This window comes from Lynx canadensis, chromosome D3, assembly GCF_007474595.2.
Source record: "Lynx canadensis isolate LIC74 chromosome D3, mLynCan4.pri.v2, whole genome shotgun sequence".
In the NCBI taxonomy this organism is placed as follows: Eukaryota; Metazoa; Chordata; class Mammalia; order Carnivora; family Felidae; genus Lynx; species Lynx canadensis.
In genome coordinates, this window is record NC_044314.2 from 92,400,006 (window position 1) to 92,418,475 (window position 18,470).

The following is an 18,470-nucleotide window of genomic DNA, read 5'->3' on the forward strand; positions in this document are numbered from 1 at the left end:
GCACATCCGAACATGCAGCCAATACTGCAGAAGGACAGGATAGGGACACGCCCACGTCATCCCAGGTAGTTTCGTAGAGAGAGATACGCGATGCCAGTTACAGTTTGATTTCGGATGAAGGACGGAGAAAGTTCCCTCTATCTGGGTCCCATGAGGTGTGCTCCTAAACACGTGGGGTCTGTTGGGAGGGGATGGGCACGTGGACGGGCTCCACCGCTGGTGATGCCCCCTGAGTCCCCGAACGCAGCCCACCTGGGTGGGGTGGGGGTGACCCCAGAGTGACAGGAGCCAGGGGGAGGGAAAAGCACTCAGATGATCCATGAGAACATGGTCCTGCGGCTCCTGTGTCCCTGGAAGATTCTGAGTGTGTGGGAACAAGCCGTAGCCCGCGGTTCGGGGGTGAGTGTGGCGGAGAGGCGGGTGTTCAGCGTGCAAAGGCCTGGCGCGTGTTTGCGTGTTTCAGTGCTGACGGGGATCCAGGAGAGCAGGCGGGGCCGCAGGGGAGGGGCGGTGTGGGAGTGCAGCTTCAGGGAGATGAACAATTCTGTGTGGGAGGAAAGAGGTAGAGGTGGGTGGGAGCTTGTGCGTTGATGAACACGTGGAGATCTGGGGAGTGTGGTGTGCCGGGATCAGGCGGGGAAGCCGCGGGCCCTGTCCCCTTCCCTTGCCCTGTGCAGCTGTCTCATCTGTCTCTTCCTGAGTTGTAGCCTTTATGATAAAACAGTAATCTAGATGTTTGAAGTCAATTCAGTGAGTCATATTATTTATATTTTATTTCTGCTGCCTCAATAAGTACACTGGAAGGCACTGCACATGCAGAAGTAGCAGCTTGTGCTGTGACACAAGTAACCAGCGTTTCTGATGCATATCTCAATTTTCTTACTTGCATTGTGTAATCAAAAGAAGGAGATGTTTCTATCGTGTAATTAACAGTCACGATTATTGCAGACACAGAAATGGAAACTATTATGGATGCTATTGCTGACAGCCTCTTCTACTTTTTTGTCACACTGGGTCCTGTTCCTACAAGGGGTGTGGAGGGGAACGGCAGCAGAAAAGGTCTCAGGGAATCTAGATGAGAACTCGGGCTGTGTGTGAGACATCCATGGAACGGTGTCCTTGCAGGGACACAACTGGAGCCGGCCTGTTCAGCCTCCCAAGACCTTGCTCCACCCTCTTGATGGGGACACAGATTTGACAGCTCCTTTACACCAGCCCTGGTGCATGATGGACTGGATTTCCGCATAAACAGAGTTAATCTGGAAGAATCTTTAGGAGCGGAAACTTTTCCAGCCGGTGCTAGACCAGGGAGAAAAAACAAGAAGTCTTGCGATTTAACTCGAGTTGATGAATTCTGGCAGCAACACAAAGGAAGTCCATTGGCAGAAGTTGTGGAATCAGTTTAGCGAGAAGCAGAATCTTACAGAGCACAGGAAACGAGGTCAAATGACTTAAAAGCCTTATGGGCCTGGAGGGGACAATGAAGCAGCCATGAGTGTGCTTTCTGAGAATCCGTCTGGGCTACGTCAGCCGTTGGTTCTTTGCCAAACTCCTTGGAAAACAGACTTCCTGATCTGCATTCAGACGTTGCCACTGCTGTCTGAAAACATATGAAGGCAAGAACACTGGGCATATGTTTTGAACGTGAAGAAAAAACACGGAGCAAAGCTACTCTGGATAGATCTCTTGTACATGCAATCAGACCATGATGCAGAAACTCCCGGAGGTCCAAGTGCTGCTGCTTCCCTGCCCTGTGGAGGCCCAGCAGGCAGCTTCCGAAGCCGACGTGGGGCGATACAGAAAGCTTCAAGTGATGTCGCATGAAACCTCAACCCCGATAAGGTAGACAGAGGCTTTGGCTCCCGCCCCCTGGGGCATTATTGCCACCCAGGTGAAGGGCCTCTTGTCCCGAGTCATGAAGACAGGGGACAGCTGGGTGGTGGGGGAAGGGCAGCTAGAGGACAAACAACGAAATCTAGGCTTCTCTAGGCAGGGATGAATGAGGCCCTGAGGCAGGACTGTAGGTGCTGGACCCCAAATACTATTTGGCAGTGGCAGCTCAGCTCCAGAGAACAAAAGTCTGTTCCAAGAGGCAACTGCTTCTGTGTTGGGAGAAGGCAGCTACACCGAATACCAGAATCTTGTTGATCCCAGAAAGGGGAAACCAGGCAAACACATTTTATATGACTGCAGTGAACATCTTAATGCTCTCATAAAATTTCACAACTGTCACAATTTGGACATGAAAAAGTGGCTGGAGTGTCACCGCAGGGAGGAGCTCCCAGGTAAGGCTGTCATCCCCTCCCTGAACCTGGATCCCCTCCCACTTAGCTGGTCAGCTACAGCTCTGGGGGGCGAGGTCACCCTGTGCACGCCCCCTTCTCCAGGAGGTGCTCTGTGGCCCTCCTGGCAGTGACCTTTGGATTCTGATTCAGCTTTAATGAGTCCTCCTAATAGCATGCAGTGACGTGTCAAAATTACTTTCTCCACCTGACGAGGAAGGTTTGATCTTTGATTCCTCCTTATCCCCAGGACACCTGCGGGCACGGCGATGTCTTGATTCATCTGTGATTTAACACGGGGATCTCCCAGTGTGGGGAGTTGCATTCTGTGTCACACGTACAACAGTGCAGGCCACACCCTGGCCAAGTAGGACCAGAGTCAGAGCTGTGTTCCAAGGAGCTGTCACTGGGGATGCCTGGGGGCAGGTGCGTCCCATCTTGGGGACCTGTGCTCAAGGTCCGTCCACAGGGAAACAGCAGCGGCACATTGACTGTGACTGCACGTCTGCAGTTGGGCATCTGTCATTCATTTCCTCCCCGCTTTGCTGTGGGACACCACCTCTTCCCTTCGTTGGTTCTCACGACAGCTTTGGAGTTGGTTTCTCCTTGACCCAAGGGTTTGACCACCAGATCTTCACAGTCTTCAGGAGACGGAGGAAGCAGCAACTTGGGGCCAAAAGATTTCCTAAGTCAGAGCCACCTGGGCAGTGACGTACACGCCGAGTCCCTCGCTGGGCTCTTGGGACAGATAAAGCCAAGCGTGTAGCATTCCCCAAGTCTGAACACACCGCACGTGGGCCGGGATGGGGGAAGGCCACTGTCTCTATGGCTGTTTCTCTCTCAGGTGTCTCTCCTCCTCCCGGATCAGGGCCGCTGGTCACCTGCCCGAGGAGCCCCTTTCTCACCTGGGCCAGGTGCCCTCGGCAGTCAGTGCTCCTGGGCAACCTCTCTGTCTCAGCAGCCTGGGAGGCCTGCGAAAGTGTCCACAGAAAGATGATGAATACGGGAACATTCTCGGAGTTTACCCCGCCTCCCCAGGTGCAGACTTGCTCATGTTCGCAGGGGCTCCCGGCACTTCTCTGGAGAGACCAGTGTAGACGGCCCAGTGGTAGAGATGGTGTCAATGGCCTAACTTGGGAGCATAGTCCGCCCCCTTCTTGGCCTCACTCCACTCTCTCCCTGCTCCCCCTGCACTTGCCTCTCCAGGACTCCTTGCTGGGAACCCCCAGGAGGGCCCCCCACAGTACTGGCTGGGATGGCCCACTGTCTACGCCCACACAGTCTGCACCAGGACAGGTGGGGTGGGGGGCTGGGTGTGAGACGCTGGAGGGAGCACCCTGGGGTGGGGTCTCTGTGAGGTGGTCGGGAGATTCCCGGCACAACTTGGTCTGCTAGAGGGTCTGATGATTCTCTGCCCTTACAGTCATGAGTCCATGCACGTCTCCATCTCCGGGTGACTGTCCGTGCTCTGCTGTCAGCACTCGCGAAGGATGAATGGCTTTGTCCAGTGTTTATTCAAGTGCAGTAACGTTTGACCCCACCCAGCACGAGCGGCAGGACGCCAGCTGCAGAGACGGTCCCCTGGCAGGTCTGATTATCATGCCTGATGCCCAGTCACTGCCCATCAGAACAACACGCTGACATCCCGAGCCCAGCTCAGCTCTGAGCACTCAGTGCGCTGTGGGGACGCAGGGCCCTGGATGTGTCCTCGGGGACGCCACACAGGGTTGGAGGCCGCTTTCCTCAGCGAGGGATTCCTGCCGAGCGCGTCAAGTGCGGCAAACGTTGAGAAACGAAACCGGTTCAGCTCTGCCCCCCGTGTTCTGGCAGGCTTGCTCGGGGCTCCCTGTACCGGGCCCATCGGACACGGAATCGGCCCGAGAGTAGTCACTGCATGTAAACTATGGCATTTGAGAGGATCAGACAGCGACAGGCACTCATCCACGGGGTGTGGGTGGAACCCCAGGACCTCTCGACAGGGTCGGCTCACGATGCAGGTTTCCTGAGAAATGTCGGAGGCGGCCTCTCCTCACATGCACTTTTCATCCTGACGTTTTACGTTTGTCTTATCCAGGAATTCTTTCTCTCAGAGGAGGGTGACACACACAGACGAGTCCCCACTCAGGTGTTGTTTATCACTGTCAGCACCAGCGGCCGCTTCTCCTCTGTCGTCCTCTGTTCTAGCCCATCGCTGGAACGTCTTCACACGTTTCGGCCACGCCATGTGCTCTGTGTCCTTCCCCCTGCGCCTCCCTGGGCTCTGCTCCGAGACGACCTTGTGCTCCCGTCCCTGGGAGGGGCCGTGGCTTCGCAGAGAGCTGTGCAGAGTCTGGAGTTAGCCGGCCAGTGGGGGGCCCGTGCCGCCCCCGCGGTGTGGCCTGGGTGACGTCACTCCATGTCTCTTAGCTCCGTCTCCTCGTCTGTGAACTTGGGAGTTTAAAGAGGGCGTGTCACACAGAGGACGAGGGACGAGGCATATACATATGGAGTCAGCACTGAGCCTGAAACGTTAGCTATCTCTGTGGTGATTTGTACAATTGTCTGACTCTTCTGCTTTGCAGATTTCTTTTTTCCCCCAGGAGACATTGCTACTCCACAGGATTTCTCTGCTGGCTCCTGGCTATTTGTAAACATCTAAGGTGACTGACATTAGAACCGAAACAAAGGGAGACAGAAGGGGCAGTCCCTGCTCAACAATCACAGTCCCCGTATCTCAGGCATCTATTTGTGCCAAACACCGTGTCCGCTTGCGACCTTAATCCGTGCAACATCCCGCCGAGACAAGTACTGTGGTTGTGTCTGTTTTGCAGATGAAGGAAATGAGGTCAGAAGGTTGAAATCACGTGTCCAAGTCCCGTGGCTGGAAGGGGCAGAGCCCGTATTCGTACGAGAGATGGGGGCCTGAAGTCTGCGCTTCTTCTCTGTGCCATGTTTTCTGTCTGCTCCGTTCATAATTCAGAAGTCCTCGGCCCTCGGTGTTCTGTAGCACGGTACAAACCAAACGGCAGGAAAGCTTTTACTCTGGTTCACGGTTTGCTGTACGCCAGCCTGGGTCAAAGATGTGTTCGGTTCCTCAGTTTCCCTTTTTGAGCTGAATGGTTGGTTACTGGCCGGTTCATAGCGACCTGCCCTGTTCTTGGCTGTGAGCCGAGTTCATAGCCGAGTCTGAAAAGGATGCTCACGTGTGTTACTACGATGCATTTTCTCCCACGTGAGCTCTATAATCTCTGTCTCTCTAGAAATTTGTTCCTTCGTATTCTCCATATTTTTGGCTAGAAGCTTTAATGTGATGATCAGAGTTGTTCTAAATTCACTGACAGCTTTCCAACATCTGGGTCACATCCGAGTCTGGTTGTATCGATTGCTCTGTCTCTTGACCGTGGGCTTTCCCCCTGGTCTTTTCTTGTGTCTTGTACTTTTTAGTTGAAGGTTGGCCATGGGAATGGACAACGGAAATGGAGAGAATAATATTTTCACCTGGAAATGTGCACGCCTCTTGTTTAGCGAGGGCGTCTCTTGGCGGCTGGGGGGTGGGGGGCGGGAAGGGCGAGTGAATCTAGCAGGAGTTGAGCTGAATTGGATGTTGCTGTTTCGTGGTTCCCATCAGTGTGCCACAGCCGTCAGGTTCTTCTAGTGCTACCTTGTGCCTCTGGTGGGGATGAAGGTGCTGGGGATTTCTCTCAGTGTCCGTGCTCCAGCCTCAGCGTTAGGCCATACCTGTGAGCCTGTGCCTCAGGCAGGGTCTCTTTGCACACTGGCCCCTCTCCCGGGTCCTCTGCTGTGACTTGTACTCAGTGCCGGCTGACCTCTCGATGGGGGATGGGGCTTCTCTGCTGTCCTGGGTAGTGTCAGGATCAGGTAGGCTCTGTGTCACTAGGTCTCCACCGAGGCTTTCCCGGTGATCCTGGCCCCACAGTGCCAGCCACATGCTGCCGCGTCACGGAAAAAAAATTTTTTAACATTTATTCATTTTTGAGAGACAGAGACAGAGCATGAGCTGGGAAGGGGCAGAGAGAGGGAGACACAGAATCGGAAGCAGGCTCCAGGCTCTGAGCTGTCATCACAGAGCCCGACGCGGGGCTCGAACTCACGAACTGCACGATCACGACCTGAGCTGAAGTCAGACGCTCAACTGGCTGAGCCACCCGGGCGCCCCACACTGCCTTGTCATTTTGATGTGTCTTGCGTGGGGGGTCTCCTGCCGTCTGCCGGCAGAAGGTATCTCTTGTGGTCGGGGCCCAGGGTGTTTTTACAGCTCTTCCCCAGGAGGGTGTTTCTCTGCTTCTCTGACCCCTGCCCTTGGCCACAAAGGGTCTCTCTCCACGTATGTCATGCAGGTGGCAGGTTTGGCTGGGCTCCCCGCGAAGTGTGGGGGTTTTGCTACATGGGTTGAGCCGGGGAGAAGGGCCTGGAAGGGCTTCATTCCTTTCCCACAGTGGCAAGTGTGCCCCTCTCCCGGGCCAGCACCACAGAGGGCGGCGTCCTCCAGTCTCCTGACCTTTCTCTTGGGTTCACAGCAGGGTCCACGGGGCAGCGACAGGCAGTGGCACACTCACCACGTGGCTGTGGCCTCTCGAACTCTATGCTCACAGGCCAGCCAGCCCCTACTGAGCTTTAGAAATCCGTGGAACAGTCTAGAAGAAATGTTCTTACCTGCGCCGCGAAAGCCCTGCGTTGCTCTCACCGTGACCCGGACGAGTCAGTGGTCCGTCCCCGTGTGTCCTGGGAAGCACCTTCCTCCTTTGTGTCCGGTCAGCTGCTCTCCCTGCATCCTCTGCTCTCTGCTGGGCTCAAAGCCACGACTTTGTAGGTGACCTGGCCTTCTCTCGTTGCTAGTGTGGGAACATTGCACACTAAGCCCAGCATTGCACAGCCTAAGCGGAGTCCAGACGTGCCCCTTCTCTTTAAGGGCACGGTGCTTGTCCTCCTAGCTCGTTGTATGGACATTGATCCCATGGCCCGTGCGCACTGAAGAGGAAGGGAGAGTGGCCCGCACACTGGGAGAGGCGGTTGGCATTCTGTACCGCGACGTCCCCAGATCGATACGCCTGCAGAAGAACCCTTGAAGAAGGGTTACTGATGCTGACGGCAGGCCCGGCCACCCCCGGGGTCCTCTCAGCATTTCGCTGATGGCCCACACTCAGTAACCAGTAACCCTCGAGTTCAGAGAAGTGGCACCCTTTGTCCCAGTCAGAAGCCCCACGGCGTCAGTGCTCAGGCCTGGACGCTGCCTGGTGGGAACAGGCCCGGGCGGTGGGGTCGGGGGCTCGGATGACCAGGTGGGGCCCTGCAGCTCTTCACAGGCTCCCGCAGGGCCCCGCAAGCCCGTGTCCCCTTCCGAGCTGCCATCTGGTTGGCGTTCTTCCATCGGGCTGGACAGGTATCCCGGGAACTTCCAGCGAACCCCCGGGTCTCCCCCGGAGCTTGAAATACTCCGTAAAGCATGTGGGCGCCCCAAGAGGAGCGACTGGTCTCCGAGAGGAAGGCGTTTTCCAGAGAAAGACGAGCGAGCAGGATAGGGGACGCGCCAGTAGGTGGTGGAACAGCTTCTGGATGACCGTGGGTGTGCGCCTGCTGTTTCCCCTGCTGCGAGGAGGGCGTCCAGACTGTGCGCCAGGACCCACGAGGTGCGCCTGACCTGGCCCACTGCCCTCTGCGCCCGACCCGGTGGGGCCGAGCCTGCCTCTCCCACCATCCATGCCGCGCGCGCTCAGGTTCTTCTGGTTGGTCTCTTTCGCGTCTGGCGGAACGTCGCATCTGCCTTCCTTCTGCCTAGAATGTTCCTTCTGATGCTCCTCCTTTCCGTCTTGGCACCAGAAGTCCCCTCGCGGAGCACTTCTCGGACGCTGTGAAGGTGGCCTCCCGCGTTACTCTCCCCTTTACTCACGGCCTTCATGTCCGTCGTAGCCTCTTCCGCTGCCTGAAATCATCGCTTTGTTACGTATTTTGTTGCATGTTTCCCAGGCGGGAGGGACCTTGTCAGCTCCGGTCACCACTCATCAGCCCTGAGCGGACACTGCCAGGATCTCAGCACATGACTGGTGACACTCCCGTGAACGACTGAAGGAGCTGGCGTCTGATGAGGAAGTTCTGTGCCAACTTCTGTCCTCCCGGGGGGGGGGAGGCGGCTGCTCCCACATCAGGGCCGGGGGGTGGGGGCAGTGAGGAAAGGGTCAGCCCCGCCCCCGGGATTTCCCCAACCCAGTGCTGCGTCCGCCAGCCCGGCTGTGTGTCCTCCTTTTCTCTCTGTCCTCTTCCCTGCATCTGTCCTGCGCCTCCCATCCCCACCCTGCTACTCCCAGTCCTTGGCGGAGCAGCCCTTCTGCCCACCCTGAAGTCCCTGAAGGTCCCTCTAAACCCACCCTCCAGACTCCAGATGGGGTCACACCCACATCAGCCTCCTCGGCCCTGGGCAAACCCTGCTTCCTGGTTAAGAAGAAAAATTGATGCTGATCCTCCTGGGCCTTAGCGCAAATTTGATGTTTGTGAGGCTCAAAGTAACTATTTTCCCCAAAGAAGTGTGCTCGTAAGTGTAGAGGCAGAATGCCAGGCAGTCAACTCAGGTGTGTAAAATAACTTGATTCCTTTAGAACTATAGTTTTCCTCCAGGGCCTTTACTCTGCCTAATGGCAGAAAAAGATTCGGTTCCGGGTGAATGGCGTCCGTCAGGGTGTGAGATTCCTCTTCTAGACAACACAGGGCTTTCTCTGTCCTCTCTCAGGTGCCTCTAGGCGGCAGGTTGACGTGGGGTCAGGGTGGGACCCTCAGTCGTCACGTCCTGTGCCGACGTCTGCTGACCACGCACGTCCCCGTTCGGGGTCTGGTCCTCATGGTCAGTGTGCCTGACCTCACGTCCCCTGACCCAGCACGTGTCCCTGGTGCCCCATCCCCTCTGTGGGACTCAGGGCACCACACAGCCCCCCCCCCGCTTATCGGGATGTGCAAACCCAGAGGGTCTCTCCTGGGTCCTGTCTACCCTGAAGCCCCATCTGCCAGCTCTTCTCCCCCTGCCTTCGCTCTGGCTGTGCGCGGTCCCCTGAAGCCACTGCTCCCAGAATCCCAGGTGGGAAGCCAACCCAAGTCCCCTGTGTTCGGGCCTCAGATTTTGGGGTGAGGGAGGGTGTCTGCCGTTCTGCCTTTCAGAGCTGGTGTGGGGAAGGTGTTGGGGGAGGGCCTCTCAGACCCTCCTCTCGTCTCCTCTTTCTTTCAGATTTCTCTTCCCCAGCCCAGAGATTGCCTTCCCCTGTTAGGGGTGGGAAACTTGAGCCTCGGGTCCAGGAGCGAGGGTGTCACAGTGGGGCCGGGTGCTCCCCGCCCAAGGTGACGCGACCTCATGTGACCCCAGCCACCAGTCACTATCTCACATGGTGACTTTGGTGATCAGGCACGAGGCGGTTTCTGTGACGGGTCGGGTGTGCACAGAATGGTCGGAGGACTGGAGATGAGGGTTGGCCACGGACCTCACCTGGCCCCCCTCTGCTGCCACTGCCCAGTGCCGAGCACACCCTGGATGTGGGGGGCGGGGGACTTCCATTCTCTGAGTCCGCTTGTAATTATGTGTCTGGAAATTGGACCAGCACAGCCCGTCCCCAAGCTCTGCTGTCCCAGCCCTGGCCGAGCCTCCCGCTCCTCGTGACCCGAGGTGGCTCACGCTCACCCATGACCATCGGGGGAGGGCAGAGGAAGGAAGGAAGGGCTTCAGGGGCATAAACAGAGGCACCGCGAGTCACTTCCTTCCTCATGCCATTGGTGGAAACTGTCTCGTGACACAACCTTCCTGCGAGGGAGGCTGGGAATTGTAGTCTTCATTCTGGAAGAAAGTGTTCCTCTAAACCCGGGGGCTCAGTTGCTCCAGCCCACAGGATGGACCAGGGGATGTTTCCAAGCCCCGAGGGCCCTCTCAGCGTATCACTAGATAATCCGAGATGAACAAGGCGGACCTGAGACCCCGATGCCAGCCGCGTGCAGGTGCTCGCCCACGATGTTAGGAAGAGATCAGACCGGTGCCTTCAGACAAGCTAGAGTTTGGGTCCGTGAGATCGGTGAGTCATTGGCTGATACAAATCTCAGTCCGCAAACAAAAAGACAGCAGCTCCCGCTGGAAGGGAGATGGAAATCGCCTCTAAAAACGTTTGCGCCACAGCAGGCTGACGAGCCCGCGAGATGCCTGACGACATCTTAAATGGCGCCAGCGCTGCTTCGCTCTCTTCAACAGTCATCGCTCTTGTTATTTGTCATGTGACAGTCACGTGATGCACTTCCTGGGACCCGTGTGTCAACCGTCCTTCCTCTGCCGTGTAAATCCAACACGCTGTTCCCTCAGACAGCCTTTCCCTCTCGCGGTCTCTGGTCCCACCGGGTGACTCTCGCCGTGGGGCAGGCGGGATGCTCCGTCCCCCACCCGCGGGGATCCTGCCAGTCAGACGCCGCTAGTCTGTGCGCACCTGACCCAGACCGCGTGCGGGCAAGTCACTGTCTGAAAGGACTGGGTCGCGCGGCCCGTCTCGCCGAGCAGTGTCGTCCGGCTGAGCCGTTTGTGAACGCGCAGTCCTCAGAGCTGCACACGTACGTCAGTCCCGACTGTGCGGGAGGACCAAGCCTCTGTCCCTGTGAGTGATTTTCCGGCACAGTCGCCTCTCACTTGCCTTTCAGTTCTAGGAACACTTGTCCACCTGAATGTCAGATAAAGACAGGATCGTCCCAAAGATACAGCCCCGGGAATGCAGTCACGTGTCCCCAGCATTCAGGCATTCGTCTCATTTTCCTGAACAAGCATCATTATTTGTGCAGCCAGACACCTGAGCCTGTTCGTGGAGTGGCGGTCCCTGAAAGGGCCCAGACACAGCCAGACGCCTGGGCCCAGATCTGGGGTGACGATCTAGAGACTCGACACCCAGGTGTGTTTCCAGGTACTCGTTTAAGTGATTCCGCCTGCTTGGTACATTGCTCTTGGGTTTAATGAAGAAAGAATTGGAGCCAGAGGGTCAGCAGTCTCTGGCTCATTCTCCGGAACCGTGAGAGGACGTCGGGGAAGCAATAGTGTCAGTCTGACTCACACGTCAACGTGGACGCGCGTTCAGTGACCCCCAAGAAGCACCGACCCCATACCTGTTGGGGTTCAAGATGGACCAAAGCAGTCGGAGCGCTTCCTTGATACTTTCCAAGGGGGAACACGCACGGCGTGTATTTCTGTAGTGGCCGTGGCCCGAAGGCACGAGGCTCAGGGTCTGTGGACCCCCATGTTTCCCACCACCCGGAGAGGCTGGCCCATCATGGGAGAGAACGGAGCTGGAGCCGGGAGTGAGGGGACGGGAGGATGTTCGGTTGTCTGGCGTCTGCTGCTCCCGAAGCTCACGCCCCTCTGCCTCCCGTGGTGTGATGGCACACCTGACTCAGGTGGGATCCGGGAGGGACCGGGTGGCAACCCGACACGGACGGCCGAAGGGTCCAGAGTTGTCAGGGGTGCAGGCAAGTGAAGGGGACCCCCGCGTACTGCCAGGGCAGCCCTGGCCTCGCGAGAGCCGGCAGTCTTTGTCCTGGTCCTGTCTGCGTGATGGGAAGAGCAAGGTTTCTGGCGGCCAGGGAGCGGCGTAGCCCCGGGAGAGCGGCGGCAGGCAGATCTGTGACCTTCGAGAAGCGCAGCCTCCGCCAGAGCCGCAGGCCCGCAGGACAGAGGCAGGAGAAATGCCCCAACTGCCCTCTCCTGCCGTCCTCCAGTCTCCTCAGACTCCCTCAGCTGGCTGAGCCATCCAGAAGGTGAGGAACTGCGTCCAGGCCGACTTGGGACCGGCCTCCCTGGACCGATCAGGGCAGGAAGGATGACGAGTGGAACATGAGGGGCGCCCAGAGAACAGCCAGCTCAGCACCCGTCCTCGTGGGCCTTGACCAACAAATGCCCTTGACCTCCGGCATTTGGAGTTCTGTTTCTTTTTTTTTTCTTTAATGTTTATTTATTTTTGAGAGAGAGAGTATGAGCAGGGAGGGACAGAGAGAGAGGAAGACACAGAAACGAAGCAGGGTCCAGACTCCCAGCTGTCAGCCCAGAGCCCGAGGCGGGGCTCGAACCCACGAACCGCGCGATCATGACCTGAGCCAAAGGCAGACGCTTACCCGACTGAGCCACCCAGGCGCCCCCGGAATTGTGTTGCTGTCACCCTGTCACCTGAAACCAGTTCTGACTATTCGGTCTGTTTCCATGACTCTCTGTGGGGCCACAGTCTGATCACGGACCGTACCCAGCTAGCCCAGGGCCTGGTACACGGTACGTGCTACTAACACTCACTGAACGGCTGCTTGGATGGACGGCGAAATCTAATGTAGATGCTACGGGGAAAACCAGTCTGATGGATACTCCCTGCCCCGCTGGTATCACCTTCCTGCTCCTTAGGTGAGAAAAGCTTCCTCACGTGCTGCTGTCACAGGGCTGGGGAGACGTTGGGCCACAGTCACAGAGCCTCTCCGTTGCACAGACCGCTGCCCAGCAGGGCACCGAGCTCTTAGCGGTTCTTCAGTTACCGTGTTAGGGAAAAGAACAGAGGGTGTGAGTGACTGCTGCCGTGTCGACGGGAAGCCACGTGCGCCTCCTACAGAAGTGCCACCCACACTAGGACTTCAGGAGGGCAGCCGCGTCACGACAGGAGCGTCGGACACGGTGGCGCCTCGTTCCCTGGCCCCACTCATCCCTAACCGGACTTGGTGTGTAGGTCTGAGCCAGCCTCAGGCCTGGACGCCAGCCACCTGTTTGCGCGGTGGACAGATCCACCCGTTGGAAAACAGGCTCGGCCTGGCTGTGCTCCTGGAGCTGCGGTACGTGGCACCGTGCCTTTCGGAGAAGCGCGGCTGGGGCCGGAAGAGGACGGACGCATCTGTTCGGTTTCAGGGTAAAAGCTGGGAGAAACGCCGAGTTCGCGACAGGTGGCCCTGGTTCCCCAGGGGAGTTACGGTTATCGGGAAAGGAGTATCGATGGCTCTGATGGAGTCTGGAGTGTGTGTTGTCACGGTGTCTGGAGAGCCTCGACCAGTCCTCCCAGGCAGCTCCTCTGCCAGAGTGACCGTTTGCTCTGGAAACTTCTCCACACCTGGATGGCCTGTGACCCAGGCTCCCCTCCCCTCCCCCACCGCCACCTCGGGACAGTAAGGCCCTGGGCCCAGTTCCCTCTAACTCATGCTTTTTGCATTAGGAAGGATGCCTCTCTTGCAGAGAAACGATTTATCCCCAGCACGTTTTAGCGGGAACCTGCCCGGCCCCGCTCTTCCTTTTGCACACTAAGCAAGATGGTTTGAGCTCGGCTCAGGACCGATTCCAAGAGCCGCTGAGTGCCAGGCATCTCTCTGTGAGGACATGTGGTCAACCTGGCAGTGCTCCTCAAGCCACAGGTCTTCGGGCTGTTCCCCCCACCGTGCTGTCCTCTGGACTGTGAGCTGGCCCAGGCAGGGGGCTGTGGGTAAGAGACACAGGGAGACGTAGAGGCAGTGCCTGGAGGACTTTGGAGCGTATCATGCCAGGCCCCTCCGGGTGCGAGAGACAGAAAACCCAGGGCAGACTGGCCTAGAGAAAGTAGGAGATTTACCGACTCATCTGACTGAACAGAATCCAGGACTTCAAACAGTTAGATCCACGGACAGTTTTCCCTGTCCGTTTTATGGCTTCATCTTTGTATTGGTTTATATAATGCCAGCTGCTCCCTGAAGGTGGCTGCTGTGCTAGTTAAGAATAGTCCCTTTTCGCACCCTCTCTCCTGGCTGGCTGAGCTCCTGTCCTGGCAAAGCAGGAGCTCACAGAGAAGCTCAGACCCCGGCTTGATCCCCTGACGCGGACACAGCAGAGCTGCTTGTCCCCCAGGCTGCCTGGACCCCTGGCTGAGACCCCCGTAGGGAGAAACCTGTACAGAAGGGACTGCGTGCAGGTCAGGGCTCAGCCCCATGGCGAACTGGGGTCTCGGACACCGGTGGTCGCTGGGCACGAGGACTCCCGGGGAGGGGCGCCCTCAAGCAGGAGCTCACGTCGTGGACTCGGTGTGGTCCACCGTGCACATCGGCGAGGTCCAGGAGCTCGCACTGCCTGGGCCCACCCCGCCCCGCCTCAGGATCCCCACAGCTGTTGCCCGAGCCCAGGGCCCATGGGAGTCCCGTCCAGCAAGGCCGAGGTCCCCACCGCGCGTCCCGACAAGGCCCCATCGGGTCTCTCTGCGACACTCCGGGGCCAGGGTCTGCAGGGAAAAGGCCAGGCCGTCAAGCGTGGGCTGGTGGGTGGCCAGGGGCTCCCTGGGGGCCCTGCACCCCGCGCCTGCGGGCAGGGCCCGGCCAGGGCTCGTGCAGCCTCCAGCCCGCACTGCCCGCGCTCCAGTGGAGCCCGGGACTCAGGAGGGCGTGGGGCTCGGGAGGAGGAGCCACTGGGGCTGTGGACGCGGTCGGCAGGGACGGAGGACGTGCGCCCTGCATCTCCCCTAGATGGCGGCCACAGACGTGTGACTCTGGATGTGATGTGCAACCTGAGAAGGTAACAGGTGGTGACCCTCCGACATGCGGCTCAGGGACATTGACGTGGATACAATGGACCGTCGGACGTGGGGACCCGGGACGTGAGGTGGGCTGCAGGGCTCTGAGAAAGCACATGGACAGGGTGACACGGAGCTGTGACGTGCAGCTCGGACAGATGGCATCAGACAGCTGATACAGGACGCGAGGGGAGACGTGCGGCTCTGAGCGAGGACGCTTTGAGGGCCCACTCCACGGCCCGTCCAGCCCCAGGCGGGAAGGCACCGGGGGAGGCGAGCCCGGGGTGACGGGGAGGGGCCGTGGGGGGGGACAGGAGGTCCTAGGGCTGTGCTCCAAAAGGGGGCCTGGTTAGGCCGGTGGCCAGTTTGGGTGTTGGAAAGCCCTGGCGCCTTGCGCCCAAGGAGAGAGGGTGGCGGAGTGGGGGTCATCGGCCGGGCAGGTGCCGCAGGTGGGGGAAGAGGGGAGAGGGCAAAACCACCTGGCTGGTGATGTCACGTGAGCACAGGCCAGGGACACCAAGCGGCATCGGGACGTGGATGGCTTGAGAACGAAGAGACACGGGAGAGAAGCAAACAGAGGTGCCGGGCATCCGCAGTTTGGTCCTGGACCGGAGGACAAGGAAGGAGGATCGAGATACGTGGTCAAGGGGGATGTCCGGAATGGAGGGGAGGGCGAGTCCCGGCCTGCGGTGGGACCCACACCTGTCAGCCCAGGGCGTGCCCTCCCGTCGTTGTACGAGGCTTCGCAGAGAAACACTGCCCCAGGTTTCAGGGACAGTGACAACAACCAACCAAGTGATTTTTAGGGCAATGTGCAGAATTGTTCAGACTTTCTCAAGCAAAACAAAGCCTTTCAGTCGCAGCCATTGTGCCTGGAAGTGAGCGAAGGGGGGGGGGGGGCAGAATGAGTTCAGAGGACGGCAGAGCTGTTGTGATCAAGCTGCAATGAGAGATTGAGATTTGGATGGTAGGTGCACTGGGAGCGATTCTGGAGGCGGTGCTGCAGTCCAGGCAGCAGGTGGCAGTGATGGGAATGGGGTAGCAAGGGAGACCAGGAGAAATGGATGCTGGAAGCATCTGGAAGTGCGTATTTTGGGAGTAGATTGAGCAGGACTGGGTGGGATGTGGGGGTGGCAGCAGGGAGAGCGAGGTAGGAGAAAGCCTGGGAGTGAGCAGAATTCTGAATTCAAGCAACTTGGGGGTGGCGTCGTTTTGCTGAGATGCAGGCTGGAAGAGGACCTGTGTGGAGGGTAGAGTTTGGTGTTGGCCGTGTTAGGTTCGGGATGTCAGGAGCGATACTAAAATACTTAATAGGCGATATTTTCATGGGAACCTGCTAATAAGAAGGGGCACTTTCCAATCGGGACAGGTGTGATTCAGTATGGAGTTTCCTCCTGGAAATCCTGGTGTGACATTGAGGAGGCCCTGTGTCATCAGGAAACTCTGGACTGAGGTTAGGACTGAAACCAAACAAGTGCAGGGGCCGCTGGGATATGGGTGATGTTCACTGCCTGAAACCGGATATTTCCAGGTGTGTGGAAAGGAAAGTCAAGAGATCTAGGACCGAGTTCTTGGAGCATGTTGACACTGAGAAATCAACAAAGGATTAGGAACGAGCGAAGACTGAGCCTGAGGGGTAGGTAGAGCATGGGTGGTGAGTTAGCGGGGAAGCCAGGTGACAGACATGTTCAGGAGACTGGCCAGCTGAGTGGGACTCTGTTAAACGCAGTAGGCTGGCCACTAGGAAACCGTTGGTTTGGTAACATAGGGGTCCCTGGTGGCCTTGACAAGAGCGGTTTCAGCAGTGGCGTGGGGATTAGGCACTTGGCCAGAGAGGGAGGTGAGGATACAGAGACAGTCACCATCGACAGCTTTCCGGGAAGCCGTGGGAAGTAGGGTGGGAGCTGGAGAGAGAGGAGACATCCAGGAGAGTGTTAGCATTTTTAAGATGGCGGGTAAGGAGGTGTGTTCGTCCACTTGTAGGACAGATCCAGAAGAGAGGGAGAAGCTGACACCAGTGCAGTGGAGGGGAGGGTTACCAGAGGAGGGTTTGGGAGGAGCAGGACAGGTGAGGCCCCACGTATGAGTGAGGGTATGGGTGCTGCGAGCGGAAGCACACAGCAAACATTGCAGGGAGAGCAGGTGGAGGGCATGGGTGCACAGGTGGGTAAATTGGAGCTCGGTGGAGGGGAGAAGCTGTGGACAAACTGTTTCCTCCATGAAATATGAGGCCAGGTAATCAGCTGAGAATGGAAAGAGAAGGTGAGCTTGAGGACAGAAGGCAAAGTGAAAGCATGATTTTTGAGGATGGAAATGCACTTTGCCAGAGCAGTGCAGTGGCACAATTTGAGACCCAAAGACTTGATTTTACGATGAGACCAGTGAGCACAGAGCGCGCTTCTCCTGCAGCCATGCTTGGCTCTGGGGCAGGTGCACGTTCAGTGGGGTGTTGGTTTAAATCAAGTTCTGTTTTGCCTGGTGACAGCGTGGAGGCGGGCGGCGGGCGGTGGGGGGGGGGGTGCACGGGAGCTGATGCTGTTGGATGAGCGCTGGATCCAAGGTGACTGGGCAGTGCGGGCCCAGGGGAATGTGGACAGTGAGAACACAGTGGCCCTGATGTTCTCATGCGGACCACATGGCCGGAGACTCTGGACTGAGGGCACTGCATCATGTGGAGTGAAGGGTCCCAAGTGGAGTAGTGGCCAACAAGACGCCGGAGGTGGAGAGATTATTCAGGATGGCAAGATCGTAGGAGGTGGGGTGAGGGTGAAGGTCATCAGAGGGGCTAATGTCAAGGAGTGAAGGCCAACAAATGTCAAGGACTGTCCACTTTTCACTTGGGGAAGAAGGATGGGCGGTGACAGCAGGCCGGGGGGCTGCTGAGCTGTGTCGTGATCCGGTGCTGGTTGTCTAGGTGTGTTCACTTCATGACCATTCACCAGGCGGTTAACTTAGGACTCGGGCACTTTGCTCTCCGTTATAATTCAGTACAGAATTAAAACCGTAAACAAGAAAAAGTGAAGGAATACCAAGACAAGTGATATAAATTATGGTGCACATTATTATAGTTGTTCCTTTCCCCCGTTTCATCTCTGCACTTAATTTCTTCCTGCACACACTGACACAGATACCTAACTGTGGGCCTCCTGAATTTTTTCTAAATATTTGTTGTTTCATTTCTTATAATTAAGTCTTTAATCAGTTTTTCATTAGTAGCATCAACAGGGGATTACATTTAAAATGGAATAATTTTAACCTCCAAATACACACTGGTCTGTAATAGTTCCATTTGCAGGGTGACTTGAGAATTTATTCCACAAGTCAACTTCTAGCCCAGCCAGGTGGCGCATTCAGTCCAGGGAGACAGGTGTAAGGTTGTTTTCTTCCAGGCCTCTCTGAGACATGTCCCTGGAGATCCTGTGAGTGATGTAAATTCTAGGCCCTTTGTGAAGGGAAGGTGGGCCCCCACTGGTCAGGCACGTGTTCCCCCTTTGTCCTTGTCCAGATGGCCCCAGCATGGGGCTCCCGAGCTCTCCTGCTGTGTCTGGGCTCAGGGAAGACAAAGGCCCCTTTGTTCCTCCTGGGGGCCCCAGAGGTTGGGTGGGAGTGGCTGCCACTGGGCGAGCTCCGTGCCCAGCCCCAGTGCAGGCTGCTGGCTGATTTACATGCAACATCACCCCTCTGGCTTCCT

The 18,470-nt window shown here is 57.5% G+C and overlaps 1 pseudogene; it reads left to right on the forward strand.

The window, feature by feature from the left end:
* Positions 1–327: 327 nt before the first annotated feature.
* Positions 328–1,709, forward strand: LOC115528073 (annotated as a pseudogene).
* The last annotated feature ends 16,761 nt before the right edge of the window (positions 1,710–18,470 follow it).